Source organism: Equus caballus, chromosome 10 (assembly GCF_041296265.1).
Source record: "Equus caballus isolate H_3958 breed thoroughbred chromosome 10, TB-T2T, whole genome shotgun sequence".
NCBI classification, from domain to species: Eukaryota; Metazoa; Chordata; class Mammalia; order Perissodactyla; family Equidae; genus Equus; species Equus caballus.
In genome coordinates, this window is record NC_091693.1 from 23,890,617 (window position 1) to 23,907,352 (window position 16,736).

The following is a 16,736-nucleotide window of genomic DNA, read 5'->3' on the forward strand; positions in this document are numbered from 1 at the left end:
AGCAGCCCAAGGAAGGTGCAGAATTGTTAAGTAGCTCAGTTTGTGCATGTACTTGGCGGGGGGGCGGTGTGGTTAACCGTGATGAGTTTGGTTGAGGAGGAGAGTTGTGTTTGCTGGGGCTGGTGAGTTTAGCTCAGGCCTGATCATTCACAGCCCTGAACATCAGATGGTACAACTTGGATGTGTCTTGAAGATGGAAACTGTTGGAAGGGTTCTGAGCAGGGCAGGATCAGACCAGACAGGGTTATTAGATGAGTCCTTTTGATTCAGTGAAAGGAGTGAATTGGAGAAAGGAATGGGGGCCTGGATGGGAAGACCAGGAAGGAAGCTGATGTGATGACACAGACGAGATGCTCTGAGTCTTGCAAAATGTGAGGAATATTGTTAAGAACTTAGGGATCAAGGGGCATAGTGGTGTGGATGTTATGATTGGATGTGAAGTGAAAGAGAGTGAGTTACTGTGGGCTGTTCCTCTCTCTGCCTTGGTGCCTGGAGGAGCCAGTGGGGCCCTCACAGGGAGGATGACCCTGGGGGAGAAGGAGGCTTGGGAAGATGCTTAGAAGACTAATCACCATTTCTCGGAAGAAACCATGGTCCTGCCTCCTGACCTGGGGCTGTGGGTTTTCTTTCCCCCAAACACTTCCTGTCATGAACTTCCTTGTTTCTAAAGTCAGCATCATCTTTTTCTTCATCATCTTCCTTCAAAAACTCTGAGTCATTTCTCCCTCTTCAGTGCTCCTCCCTCCCCTGGGCAGAGCTCTTCTTCTCACACTGTGGATTCTTTCTCAGGCACTGGGGGAAAGCACGGGTTGAGCAAAAACTGATTTTTAAAAATGAACACAGACTCAGGGGTCACTGAAACAATTTATATCGTTGATCTCCCATCAAAAAGAGATCGACATTAATGAAGAAAAAATACTTTAAGAAATAAATAGCTTACAATTTCATGAATTTTTGAAAGTTATAAATTTACATGTCCAAGATTCTCAGTAAATGCAAAAGAGGATGAGCTTTAAAACCATGCCCACACATCCTAATGCATAATCAAACTAGTGAAAACCAGAAAGAAACCAAAAAAACTGAGAGCATCCTGAGAAAAACAGTGCAAAACACAGAGAGGAACAATGACTTGAATGATGACAGATTTCACATCGGAAAACATCCAGGTCAGAAGATTCTAAAGTTGTGAGTGACAAGAAGAGCCACCTGGAATTCTTCTGGATGCATCCTTCAGGAATGAAACTGAAATGAAATAATCCTGAGAGGAAGGAAACAGAGAGTTTGTTGCCAGCAGACCTGCTATAAAAGAAATAAGCTATGTTCTTCAGGCAGAAAGGAAATAATTCTAGAGGGAAACGTGAACATTCAAGAATAAAGGAAGGACACAAAACGGAAAATATCTAGATATATGTCATAGCATATTTTTCCCTCTTATGTTCCTTCAAGTGTGTTTGGATGTCAAAAGCAATACTGATCACACTGTCTGGTGGGCTGTTAATGTTTGCAGATGTAACACACAGAACAGCTCCAGCATGAGGGGATGAGGGTGAAAGGACCTATACTGGGGTAAGCCTTCTTCACTTCTCTTGAAGAAGTATAATGTTAACCCTCTGTGGACTCTGTGAATTTAGGTGTGTATATTATAATACCTACAACAGCCACTCAGGAAACAACATGCAAAGAGTTACAGTTAAAAAACCAATAGATCAATTAAAATGGCATACTAAAATGTATTCCAAAAAGCCAAAAGAAGCCAGGAGAGGGAAACTGAAGAAAAAACAATAGAGGCAACAAGCAGAAACAAACAATACAGTGTAAATCTGAAAGGAAACTTCATGGTACAGGCACGCTTAAATGGCAGAGATTACAGGATGGATTAACAACAGCAGGACCCAACTCCATGTCGTCTACCAGAGGTTCACCTAATGCAATAATGTAAATACATTAAAAGTAAGAGGATGAATATATTATGCAAAATTAATTAAAGGAGGGGCTGGCCCCGTGGCCGAGTGGTTAAGTTCGCGTGCTCCGCTCCAGGCGGCCCAGTGTTTCGTTAGTTCAAATCCTGGGCGCGGACATGGCACTGCTCATCAGACCACGCTGAGGCAGCGTCCCACATGCCACAACTAGAAGAGCCCACAACAAAGAATACACAACTATGTACCGGGGGGCTTTGGGGAGAAAAAGGAAAAAATAAAATCTTAAAAAAAAAAAAATTAATTAAAGGAAAGCTTTAGTGGTTGCCAAGGTTATCCATTGCTGCTGTAACAAATTACCACAAACTTAGTGGATTTAAACAACAGAAATTTATCATCTTACTATTCTAGAGGTTGGAAGAATAAAATCAATTTCATGGCCTTTTCCATCTTCCAGAGACTGCCTGCCATACTTGGCTCCCAACTCCTTCCTTTGGTCACAACAACCTCTTCGTTCCATCATCGCATTTCCTGCCACTGAGTCTGACCCTTTTGTCTCTCTGTTACAGGAAACCTTGTGAATACCTTGGGCTCACCCATATAACCCAGGAAAATGTTTCCATCTCAAGATACTTAATTTGGTCCCATCTGCAAAGTCCCTTTTGCCACGTAAGGTAACATATTCACAGGTTTCAGGGATCAGGATGTAGACATCTTCAGGAATGGGGAGGAAGCAGCCTTTCTCTATCTACCACAGTGGCTACTGTATCAGACAGTACAATAAAAGATGTCAGATAAAATATGTTTTTGAACAAAAAACTTATCAGGGATAAAGAAAGATATTGCATAAAGATAAAAAGTTTACCTCACCAGGAAGACATAGCAATCTTAAGTGTGTATGCACAAAACCAAAGAGCATCAAAATGCGTAAGGGAAAAACAGTCAGAAATGAAAGGATAAATAGGTAAATTAACAATTACAGTCTGGGATTTTACACTTCTAACAAATGGCAAAGCATGAAGAACACAGAAAACCTGAACAACACTATCAACAACTTGATGTAATTGACACACAGGGAAAACTTAACCTACAGCAAAATAGACATTCGTTTGAAGTGCACATGGAATATTGGCCAAGATAGTCCATATCCTTGGATACAAAACAAAGTTTAACATATTTAAAAGAATTGATATCATATATCATTTCTTTTCTTACTCTAATTGAATTTAAGGACAAATTTATTAGTAGAAAGATATCTGGAAAATCTTCAACTATTTGGAAATTAAGTAATATACTTGTAAATACTCCATGGGCTGAAGAGAGACTCAAGGAAAATTGGAAAGTAGTTTTAACTGAATGAGAATCAAAATACAGCATAATAAACGGCTGTTGCAGGTATTATAATATACACACCTAACTTCACAGAGTCCACAGAGGGTTAACATTATACTTCTTCAAGAGAAATGAAGAAGCCTTACCCCCGTATAGGTCCTTTCACCCTCATCCCCTCATGCTGGAGCTGTTCAGTGTGTTACATCTGGAAACATTAACAGCCCTGGTGGGGCTGTGATCAGTGGGGTGCAGCCAAATTAGACTTTAGAAGGAAGGGAAGGGCAGCAATTGCTCATATTAAACAGGGAATGGTTTCCAAACGCAACCCTAGGTTTAGATCAAAGACACAAGGAAAAAAAGAGCAAACTCACCCCAAAGTTAGCATAATGCGATAATAAGAGAGGATGGAAATCAATGAAATGGAAACCAAAACACAGGAACAAAAATCAATGAAACCCAAAGTTGATTCTTTAAAAACACTATTAAACTTGACAAACTACTAGCCAGACTAATCATAGAAAAAATAGACAAGACACAACTTGCCAGCATCTGGCATGAATGATGGGATATCACTACAAGTAGGATTATTTTTGATTAACGAATAATCAATAGATAATAGAATACTACTACAAACAACACAATGCCCATAAATTGGACAATTTGAATGGAATGGACCAACTCTTGAAAGACACAAACTATGAAAACTCACTCAAAAGAAATTATCTGATATTCTTGAAAAATATTAAATTCGTTTGTAGTTCAAACAGCTTTCCAACAAAGAAAACTCCTGGCCACCGTTGTCTCACGGGCATGTACCACCAAACATTTGGAGAAGAATTAATACAATCTTTCACAGTCTCTTCCAGAAAATACAAGAGAAAAGAACACTTTGTAACGATTTTATGAGGCAAGGATTACTCCAAAACCTCATCAGACAAAGATGGTACAAGGAAAGAAAGGTGTAGACCAATGTCGCTCAGGAACATAGATGCAAATATTGGGAAATATAAGCCAGCAACATAGGAAGAGGACAATACACCACAACCAGATGGGATTTATCTTCAGATGCCAGGCTAGTTCAGCATTTGAAAATCAATAGAGGTATCTACGATTTGAAGAGACTAACAAAGAAAAAACACTGTTACATACATACATTCACACAAAGATTTGATAAAATAAATAAAATGCTCAGCTGTATAGGAATAGAAGGGAATTTCCTTAATCAGATTAAAAGCATCTAGGATCTAAATTTAGCTAACATTATATTGAATATTTTTCCACTGTGATTGAGAACAAGTCAACGATTCTCTCACCACTTCTATTCAGAACTAGCTGGTGCAATAAGACAAGTGAAAGGAATAAAAGGCATACAGACTGAAATGGAAGGAATAAAACTGTCTTTGTTCCCAGTCCTCATAATCATGTATAGAGGAAACCCCAAGGAATCTACAAAGGAGTTGCTACAACGAATAGGTGAAGGAGCAAGGTCTCAAAATATATGATCAGTATTCAAAAATCAATTGAATTTCATTCTATAAATTAACAAGGAACAATTGGGAAGCAAAATGAAAATGCAATACTATTTCCAATAGCTCCAAAAACCATAAGCGTGTAGGAATAAATATAAATATAGATGTGTAAGATCTGAAGACTGAAAACTATGATACTTAGCTAAAGGAAATTAAAGAACTAAAAAAAAGAAGAAGTAATATACCATGTTCATTGATTAAAAGATTCAGTATTGTTAATTGTCAATTCAACATTGTTAAGAATTCGGCTCTCTGTAAACAGATGTGTATTCAAAGCCACCCCAATCAAAATCCCAACTAGCTATTTTAGCAATTGACAGGCTGATATTAAAATACATGTGGACATATAAAAGAGCAAGAATAGCACAACAATTTTGAACAGGAATGTAATTCGACAACTTCTTAAACCAAGACTTTCCATGGAAGGAACAAATGTTATGGGCAATGTGGTATTTGCATAAGGATAAGAGGTACAAAAATAAACAGACTGGAGATCCCAAAGGTAGAGATCATGTAGGTGATCAACCAATTTTTAACAAAAGACAGAACTACTTCATTGAGGAAAAGATTATCTTCTCCACAGTGCTGGAACAACTGGATATCTGTTTGGAAGAAAATGAACCTTGACCATTACCTCACACCATACACAGTAAGTAATATGAAATGGATCATAGATGTAATTGCCAAAGTACAAACCATAAGCCGTCTAGAAGAACACATTAAAGAAAATCTTTACAATCTTAGATTAGACAAAGATTCCTTCAAAAGATACAGAAAGCACAAACAACAACAACAAGTGTAATTGGAGTTTATAAAATTAAAAACTTTTGCTCTTTAAATGACAGTGTTAGATAATGGAAGAAAGAAGTCAGACTAAGAGAAAAAAATATATATATACTGTGTGTGTATATGATAGAAGATTTGAATGTAGAATAAATAAGGACGTGTACAAATAATAATAAAACCCTCCCCCATGAGCAGAATACTTTGAAGAGACATTTCTCAAAAGAAGATACTTAAATGACCAATGAGCACATGAAAAAAATGCTCAACATCAATAAACTTTGGAGAAAGGAAAGTAAAACTAAAATGAGATATCAATAAAATGGATAAATTTTAAGAAACATTATACTGCACAAAAGAGGACAGACACAGAAGAGTACATCCCGTATGATTCCATTTTTATGAAATTCTAGATGTGGCAAGACTAACACGTAGTGAAGAAACCTGATTGCTGTTTACTTCAGTCTCAGTTTGGGAGGAATAGATTGTCTAAAAAGGTACTGTGGAATTTTAGGAGTGATGGCAATGTTTTGTATATTGATTGTGGTGGTAGTTGTTACATGAATCTCTCCATTTGCCAAAGCTGATCAAACTATGCACTTAAAGGGGGTACATTTTATGCCTCAATATTCCAAAACATGCATACTAGTTAAGCTCAAATAGTGTCCATTCCACCAGGGCTGAAATCAACTTACAGCCACATGTCTGATGCTTCCATAAGGAATGATACAATGTTAAGGACTCTGTGTTGGTCTCTGCTGCTGAAACGATGGCCATCCATCAGCGTCTGTTGTTGCATCACTCTCGGTGAAAGGCAGTCCATGACACCAGGCTCATGAAGAGCCTCCATCTCTGCCACCATGGTTGTCCTTCATAGGCCACTATGTAAGCACTGGGATGATGAAGAGCAGAGGCTGCCTAATATCTTCTGAATGACCCATCCTGTCCCCTGGGTTGTTAAGGACCTTGTCTACAGTGGGGCTCTCTGGGGACATTAATATCTGATTCAAAGATCCAGTGCCTTGTACCCACTCCTGTACATCTGTCTGTATGGATCCTTCCTGGATATCCTTGTCTCTTCCATCCAGTTATGCTCCTTCCAGTCCCCTGACCGTATAGAAAAGGCATTTGCTACTATCCTTGAGTCCGTGTACACCTTTATATCTAGTTGGATCTCTTTACACAAAAAATGCATTATCTTTTTTATCACCCATATGTCTGTCTCCTGAATGTATTTTCTCTCATCAGAGACTCCTGAGTGGAGCTGTAGAGAGATGCTTCTCCAAAACATCCCACCAACCAGGCATGGCCCAGGCCGTAGAGCTGTAGATGACGGCTGAGGAGAGGCGCCATCGTGATGGGTATAGATGCTGGCATCATGTGCATCTAACCCACATCTTTGTGTGACTCATCTTTCTCCTCTGGACCTGTCCATGGCCCCTTTGCTGCCACTGTCATCCAACAATGGGTTGCAATCTTATGATTTTGTGAGAACAACAATAGCCAGCTCATCATGGATGGTTCCAGTTGCGTAGACACCTGATGTCTCCTTGTCAGTCATTCGCTTTCTATTGGGAACCAGTAGCATGTCAGGAGCAGCTTTTAAATGGCATCTACTCACTATTTCATGTGATGTGATGGCAGGAACATAAGGGGGATAAACTTCAAATCTGATGATGGGGCTCAGGAGGGACCTCACACAGCATCCCAGTACACATGGGTACTTATAGCACCACGGGACTTGGCAGATCACATGGCCATGGATGTAGGGTCCCGACACTGCAGAGCCCTATCTTCCTTTGGGATCCACTCAAACCCACAGATTTCTCAGTCATCTGATAATTGATCAATCTGTTTTTTTCAAGTACGTTATATGCTGCTTCCACCATCTGAATTCTCATACCTAGAATTGTGTCTCTTTCTTCATGTGGGGCATTGTGAGGTGCAATACATCTCATGTCTTGGCAGGGCTCAGAGAGCAGCACCTCTATAAAGTACACTGGTTTTCCAACGTGAGTCTTTGACCTTCTTTTTCATTTTTTTTTAAATCTCCCACTATCTGGAGTTCATACCAGGGCATGCAGAGTACTTGCCACCCTCTACTCCTCAGGTCAAAGTGACACCATGTCACTGATACTGTGGACAAATGTGATGTTCTCCCCAATGTCAAATGCTGAGAGTCCCTTTGGACGATGCTGTGAAAGAGGGAGAGTGAGTTTATCCCTGGACACAGTGAATGTGTACTGCAGTCCATCCCAGGTGAAGAAGAGCTGCTGCTTAGTTACCAGATCACAGCTGCATAGAAGTGACCAGAATTCTGCCCTAGTAAATGCGTCCATCCTGCAGAGCAGCTGTGACAGGAGTCAGTACTTGGTGAGGCGAGGTGTGTGGCCCTTCACCATCCACCACCCATGATCCATCCAGTTTTTGCAGGGGCCAGGCTGGTGTATTATGGTGGCCCCATTGCTGCCTCCTTTAAGCCTTTGAGGGTGGCACTAACCTCTGCTGTCCACCTGAGTGCAGGGTTGTTTTTGATTTTGATAATAGGGAACACGAAAGTTATACTGTTGAGTATACAGATTCTGTTTCCCACCCTGTTTTTTAAAGTTGATTAAACAATTTTGTGGTTATTTTTGCCTTTCAAGGCTTAACAACAATCTGTGTTCAGGCGTATCCTGCGGCTCATTTGGTCTCACTACCAAGGCCTGGCTCTTCAGGGGGTGTGTTGATGGCTCCAAATGTTCCCCAGGTTCCCTGGGCTGCATGGAATTCAAACATCTCCCTTCACTGCGTGAGCTCAGGGAATTAAATACAACTTTAATTTATCCTTGTTTTCTAAAATAATGTTGATTAACACAAGATGCAAACATCATTGCATGCTGATGTATGCATGTTTGCTTTTGGTCCCTCAAAATTTGAAAATAATGTGAGGTAAGTGCTCATGGAGGGAAATAACTGGGGAGTTTTGACTTTCTGTCATCTGCATGTCCCAGTGTCCACATGTTTTATTCTCTTTCTCCTTTCTTCCTTCCTCATGTTCCGAGATTCCCCCCATTATCAGTTCTTTTCTGGGTGAAGAACTTCCTTTCCACTTCATTTAGGGGAGGTCTGGTTGTGATCAATCCTCTTAGCTTTCCCTTCACCTGAGAATGTTTTTATTTCCCCGTCATCCCTGAAGGATAATGTCACCATCTGTAGAGTTCGGAATGGACAGCTCTTTTCTTTTAGCAGCTGAAAAATGTTGTTCCACTTGCTTCCTGCCTTCATGGTTTCTGATGGGAAGCCTGTTGTCATCTGAATGGTTTCCCGCTATGGTCAGGTGGCATTTCTGCCTCACTGCCTTCAAGGAACTCATTTTTAGTTTCATTAGTTGGCATGGCTTTCTTTGAGTTCATCCTGTTTGGGGTTTGCTGAGTTTCACATATGTTTATGATTTTTTCAAGTTTGGGGAAATTCCAGCCATGATTTCTTGAATAGTTTTTCAGTCTCATCCTCTTTTTCCTCTGCTTCTAGGACTCGGATCACAAGGATGTAAGATCTTTTGCTAGAGTCTCACGTGTCCTGAGACTCTGTTCACCTTCTTTTCCAGTTCATTTGCTCCGTGTTGTTCATATTGAGTTATTTCTATTGTTCTATTCATTATTTCCACTTTCTCTCCATTCTGCTGTTGAGCTCATCCATGGAACCTTTTGTTTTGCTTTCTGTATTCTTCAGATCTAAAATTGCCAATAGTTTCTTCCCTGTATCTTCTCTTTCTTTGTTGACACTTTCCTTGTTTTTGGATTTATTTTAACCATAAGTGTAATTGCTCATCAAACCATTTTTATTATGGCTGCTTTACAATCAGATGATTCCAACTTCTGTCATCTTGGTGTCAGCATCTGTTGACAACGGTCTTTTCTCAGGATGAGATTTTCCTGGTTCTTGTTATGATGGCTGATCTCTTTAAGTAGAATCATGGACATTTTGGCTATCATGTTGTGAGTCTGTATCTTATTTAAATATTTTGTTATAGAAGGCCTTTTATGTCACATGGGGTATGACTCATTACTGCCAGGTGAAGGGTACAGTCCAGGTCCCACCCATGGCTCCTTGGGCATCAACTGTGTCATTCCTGGGGTCCGAACAGTCTTAGTCCATCTGCTGCCTTCTCTCTATTTTTTGGTGTATTCTAAGGTCCAAGACTTTTACTGTGCCTTATGGGTGGTTAGGGACACAAGCTTCTACTTCCACTTGGTCCAAAACCGGAAGTCTGAAATGCAAGTGATTTTTATATATTGATGATGTATCCAGTGACATTGGATCAATCCTTTCCAAATTAGAATAATAGATCTTTATATTATTTGTGGTTTTCCATGCATACGATTTTTTTTATAGAGCTGAGCAATATTTATTAAAAGAATGTCCAACTCTTAACATGATCAATTAATGCAAGGAGCAAATCCTCCTTATGTTTAGAATTTACTCCTCACTTTGCTAGAAAAATGCTGCCATACTTTAAAAATTTTTTATTGAGTTTATGATAATTTACAACCTTGTGAAATTGCATTTGTACATCATTGTTTGTCAGTCGTGTTGTAGGTGCACCACTTCACCTTTTGTGCCCACCCCCCAACCCCTCTTTCCCTTGGTAGCCACTAATCTGTTCTCTTTGTCTACATGTTTAACTTCCACATGTGAGTGGAGTCATACAGAGATTGTCTTTCTCTATCTGGCTTATTTCACTTAGCATAATACCCTCAAGGTCCATCCATGTTGTTGTGAATGGGATGATATTATTCTTTTTTATGGCTGAGTAGTATTCCATTGTGTATATATGTATACACCATATCATCTTTATCCAGTCATCAGTTGATGGGCACTATGGTTGCTTCCACATCTTGGCTATTGTAAATAATGCTGCAATGAACATAGGGGTGCATGGGACTTTTGGAATTGCTGATTTCAAGTTCTTTGGATAGATAACCAATGGTGGGATGGCTGGGTCATATGGTATTTCTATTTTTAATTTTTTGAGAAATCTGCATACTGTTTTCCATAGTGCCTGCACCAGTTTGCATTCCCACCAGCAGTGTATGAGGGTTCCTTTTTCTCCAGAACCTCTCCAACATTTGTTACTTTTTGTTTTGGTTATTTTTGCCATTCTAATGGGTGTAAAATGATATCTTAGTGTAGTTCTTGATTTGCACTTCCCTGATGATCAGTGATGATGAACATCTTTTCATGTACCTATTGGCCATTCATATATCTTCTTTGGAGAAATATCTGTTCGTGTCTCCAGCCCATTTTTTGATAGAGTTGTTTGATTTTTTGTTGTTGAGTTGTGTGAGTTCTTTATATAGAATGGAGATTAACCCTTTGTCAGATATATGACCTGCAAATACTTTTTCCCAATTGATGGGTTGTCTTTTTGTGTCAATCCTGTTTTCCCTTGCCTTGAAGAAGCTCTGTAGTCTGATTAAGTCCCATTTGTTTGTTCTTTCTATTGTTTCCCTTGTCTGACAAGACATGGTGTCTGAAAAGATCCTTTTAATACTGATGTCAAAGAGTGTACTGCCTATATTTTCTTCCAGAAGCCTTATGGTTTCAGGTCTTATCCTTAGGTGTTTGACTCATTTTGAGTTTATTTTGGTGAATGGTGAAAAGAATGGTCAATTTTCATTCTTTTGCTTGTGGCTGTGCAGTTTTCCCAGCACCATTTGTTGAAGAGACTTTCTTTTCTCCATTGTATGCCCTCAGCTCCTTTGTCGAAGATTAGCTGTCCATAGATGTGTGTTTTTATTTCTGGCCTTTCAATTCTGTTCCATTGATCTGTGCACCTGTTTTTGTACCAGTACTATGCTGTTTTGATTACTTTAGCTTTGTAGTATGTTTTGAAGTCAGGGATTGTGATTCCTCCAGCTTTGTTCTTTTTTCTCAGGATTGCTTTAGCAATTCTGAGTCTTTTGTTGCCCTACATGAATTTTAGGATTCTTTGTTCTATTTCTGTAAAGGATGTCATTGGGATCCTGATTGGGATTGCATTGAATCTGTAAATTGCTTTAGGTAGTATGGACATTTTAACTGTGTTTGTTCTTCCAATCCGATACCTATCCTTCGTGCGTGGAACGTCTTTCCATGTCTTTATGTTGTCACCAATTTCTTTCTGGAAAGTCTTGTAGTTTTCATTGTACTTCCTTCCTTGGTTAAATTCACCCAAAGGTATTTTATTCTTTTCATTGCGATTGTGAATGGTATTTTGTTCTTGAATTCTTTTTCTGTTAGTTCATTATCAAAGTATAGAAATGCTACTGATTTATGTAAGTTGATTTTATACCCTGAAACTTTGCTGTAGTTGTTGATTATGTCTAAAAGTTTTCCAATGGATTCCTTGGGGTTTTCTATATATAGGATCATGTCATCTGCAAACGGTGAGAGTTTACTTCTTCCCTCCCTATTTGGATTCCTTTTATTCCTTTCTCTTGATTAATTGCTCTGACCAAAACCTCCAGTACTATGTTAAATAAGAGTGGTGATAGAGGGCATCCTTGTCGCATTCCTGTTCTCAGGGGGATGGCACTCAGTTTTTGCCCATTGAGTATGATGTTGGCTGTGGGTTTGTCATATATGGCCTTTATTATGTTGAAGTAATTTCCTTCTATCCCCATTTGGTTAAGAGTTTTTATCATAAATGGCTGTTGGATCTTGTCAAATGCTTTCTCTGCATCTATTGAGATGATGGTGTGGTTTTTATTCCTCAATTTGTTGATGTGGTGTATCATGTTGATTGATTTGTGGATGTTGAACCATCCCTGTGTCCCTGGTATGAATCCCACTTGATCATGGTGTATGATACTTTTGATACATTGTTGAATTCACATTGCAAAAATTTTGTTGAGAATTTTTGCATCTATATTCATCAGTGATATTGGCCTGTAGTTCTCCTTTTTTGTGCTGTCCTTGTCAGACTTTAGTATCAGAGTGGTGTTGGCCTCATAGAATGTGTTAGGAAGTGTTTTATCTTCCCCAATTTTTTTGGAATAGCTTGAGAAGGATAGGTATTAAATCCTCTCTGAAAGTTTTGTAGAATTCTGCAGGAAAGCCATCTGGTCCTGGGGTTTTATTTTTTGGGATGCTTTTGATTGCTGTTTCAATCTCTTTCCTTCTGATTGGTCTGTTCAGATTGTCTGTTTCTTCTTGACTCAGCTTTGGGAGGTAGTAAGAGTCTAAGGATTTATCCGTTTCCTCTAGGTTATCCATTTTGTTGGCGTATAGTTTTTCGTAGTGTTCTCTTATAATCTGTTGTATTTCTGTGGAGTCTGTTGTTATTTCTCCTCTTTCATTTCTGATTTTGTTTATTTGAGCCTTCTCTTTTTTTTCTTTGTAAGTCTGGCTAGGTGTTTGTCAATTTTACTTATCTTCTCAAAGAACCAGCTCTTTGTTTCATTGATCCTTTCTACTGCCTTTTTTCAATGGAATTTATTTGTGCTCTGATTTTTATTATTTCTCTCCTTCTGCTGACTTTGGGCTTTGTTTACTCTTTTTCTAATTCAGTTAGGTGTAATTTGAGATTGCTTATTTGGGATGTTTCTTGTTTGTTAAGGTGTGCCTGTATTGCAATGAATTTCCCTCTTAATGCAGCTTTTGCTACATCCCATAAGAGTTGGTATGGCGTGTTATCATTTTCATCTGTCTCCAGATATTTTTTGATTTATTCTTTAATTTCTTCAATGATCCATTGCTTGTTCAATAGCATATTGTTTAGTCTCCACATCTTTGTCCCTTTCTCAGCTTTTTTTCTTGTAATTACTTTCTAGCTTTATAGCATTATGATCAGAGAAGATGCTTGTTATTATTTCAATTTTTTAAATTTGTAGAGGCTTGCCTTCTTTCCCAACATATGGTCTATCCTTGAGAATGTTCTCTGTGCACTTGAGAAGAATGTGTATTCTGCTGTTTTTGGATGGGTTTCTCTATATATGTCTGTTAAGCCCCACTGTTTTAGCTTTTCATTTAATTCCACTGTTTCCACGTTGATTTTCTGTCTGGATGATGTATCCATTGATGTGAGTGGGGTGTTGAAGTCCCCTACTATTATTGTGTTATTTTTATGGTCTTTTTTTAGGTTTGTTAATAGTTGCTTTATGAACTTGAAGCTCCTGTGTTAGGAGCATAGATATTTATGTGTTATTTATTCTTGATGGAATGTCCCTTTGATCATTTTATATTACCCCTCTTTACCTGCCTTATTTTGAAATCTACTTTGTCTAAGTATTGCGACACCTGCTTTATTATTTTTGCCATTAACTTGGAATATCGTCTTCTACCCCTTCACTCTGAGTCTGTGTTTGTCATTGGAGCTGAGATGTGTTTCCTGGAGGCAATAAATTGTTGGATCTTGTTCTCTAATCCGTCTTGCCACTCTGTGTCTTTTTATTGGAGAGTTCAATCCATTTACATTGAGGGTGATTATTGATGTATGAGGGCTTAATGCTGTCTTTATGTCACTCATTTTCCAGTTTTCCTGCATTTCCTTTGTTTCTCGTCTTGTGTGTTTTGGTCTACCCATTGAATTATGTAATTTTCTATGATGTATTTCTTTGTTTTTTCCTTATTTATTTTTTGTGTCTCTGTTCTGTTTTTGGTTTAGTGGCTACATTGAAGTTTGTATTCAGATTCACGTGTATAACATAGTCCATTTTCTGATGGCCTCTTATTTCCTTAATCTAAACTGATTCAGTCCCTTTCCTCCTCCTACATTATTATTCTCATATCTTATTCCAACTTGTGTTGTGGGTTTATTGTTAAATTGACGAGATTTTCTTTATTTTTGGTGTTTTCCTTCCCTTTAGCCTAAGGCTATAGTTGAATATTTGCTATCCTATTCTGATTCTGTCTATCTGTCTCCTTACTCTGTGTTTTGTGACCCCTTTCTCCTTTTTTTTTTCCTTTTTCCAGGTATGAGGCCCTTCTTGAGGTTTTCTTGCGGGGAAGGGTTCTCATGGCTACGAAGTCCCTTAGCTTTTGTTTGTCTGGGAATTATTTAATTTCTCCCTCATATATGAAGGATATTTTTGCTGGATAGAGTATTCTTGGCTGAAGATTTTTATCTTTTAAAGTTTTGAATATGTCATTCCATTCTCTCTTAGCTTGTAAGGTTTCTGCAGAGAAATCCACTGAAAGTATGATAGGGGTTCCTTTGTAGGTTATTTTCTTCTGCCTTGCTGACCTTAGTATTCTTTCTTTGTCATTCATTTTTTCCAGTTTTACTACTATATGCCTTGTAGTAAGTCTTTTTACATTGACAAATCTAGGAGATCTGGAAGCTTCCTCCACACATTTTTCCCTCTCATTCCCTAGATTTGGGAAGTTCTCTGCTATTATTTCTTTGAACATGCCTTCTGCTCCATTCCTCTTTTCTTAACCTTCTTGAATACCTATAATTCTTATGTTTCATTTCCTCATTGAGTCAGATATTTCTTGGAGACTTTCTTCATTTCTTTTTAGTCTTAGTTGTCTCTCCTCCTCTGTCTGGAGCATTTCAACATGTCTATCTTCGATTATGTTGATTTGCTCTTCTATGGTGTCCACACGAGCATTCAGGGAATCTGTATTTTGCTTTATCTCTTTCATTGTGTCTTTCATCTTTAGTATTTTTGATGGATTCTTCTTCATAGTTGCAATCTCTTTTGTGAAGTAGCTCCTGAACTCGTTGAATTGTTTCTCTATATTTTCTTTTACCTCACTGAACTTTCTGATGATATCTATTTTGAATTCATTGTTTTTTAGCTTACATATTTCTGTGTCCTCAGGACTGAGTTCTGGGTGCTTGTCATTTTCTCTCTGGTCTGGAGATTTGATGAAGTGCCTGATGTTGGAAGGACGGGACTTTCCCATTGTGATATTATTTGGTTGCAGTTGTAGCCTATCACCACTGGATGGGGGCCGAGAGGTGCGTATGCTGAGCCCTCCACCTTCAGATGAGATGGCACGGCGTGGTTTGGGGGAGGGGCATTTTCTCCTCTGTGCAGACCTGGGTTTCCCAATCAGCTCTCGCTATCTGCTCTCCTTGGGTCTTGGTTTGATGATGTCACCTGTGTGAAAGCTTTTGCCTCATTAGAGGGCTTCCCTCTAGGCTGCAAGGAACCCTAGGGAGTCCTGGGTGAGCCTATGGATGTGCGACCCCTCCCCTACTCATTCCCTCACTAAGCCTCCCGTGTCAGAGACTGCAGTCTTTAGGAGTGGGAGCAAAGTTCTCTCTTACCCCATTCCAGTTCCTCCGAGGGGGACTCCACCTCTCCACCCTCTGTCATGTGGTTGCTGTGACTTTCCAAGGATTTTTGTGCTTTAGGGTATTTTCTGTTGGAATATAGTTGCTCCTTTTTGTTGTATGTTGGAGGGGAAAAAGTCCCAGGCAAGTTCACTCCACCATGATGCTGACGTCACTCTCTGCAGAATATCTTTTCTGTAGAAATGACGCCTCAAGTCCTTTGACCAATTTTTTAAATTGGATTTTCTTTTTGGGTTTTGAGTTGTATGTTTTCTTTATATATTGTGGACCAGACCATTGTCCTATATATAATATACAAATGTTTTCTCCAGTTCTGTAGGTTGTGTTTCCACTTTATTGATAGTGCCCTTTGATTCACTCACATTTTTAATTTTGATGAAGTCTTATGTATCGACTTCTTTTTTGTTTTTTGGCAAATTGTGTTTTTGATATTCTTTCTAAGAAAACATTGGAAACCCAAGGTCATGATGATTTACCCCATGTTTTCTTCTGTGTTTTATAATATTAGCTGCTATACTGACCTATTTTGAGGTCATTTCAGTGTAGGGTGTCTGATGAGGGTCCAACTTCATTCTTTTGCATGTTTTCTGTTTGAATTCAGTTATCCAGCAACATTTGTCAAAGACTCCAAGTCTTAGCTATTCTGTGTCTGTTTTTCAAGGTCAAGCATCCAGTGAGTTTCCATCCGGGAATGGAATGAAATCAAGCCTGATCCCAACAACTGGTACCCCCTGCACACAGCTGCCTTTCGCTGATTCTCCCTCACTGGGGTCCAAGAAGAGACCAGGCCACTTGAGTATTATTCAATCTGGAACCAATCCCTGTGTGATCCCTAAACCATGACATGACAGGGTTGTCAACATCTCTGAAATACCCCCTAGTCCATATTGTTGTATTCCATCACAA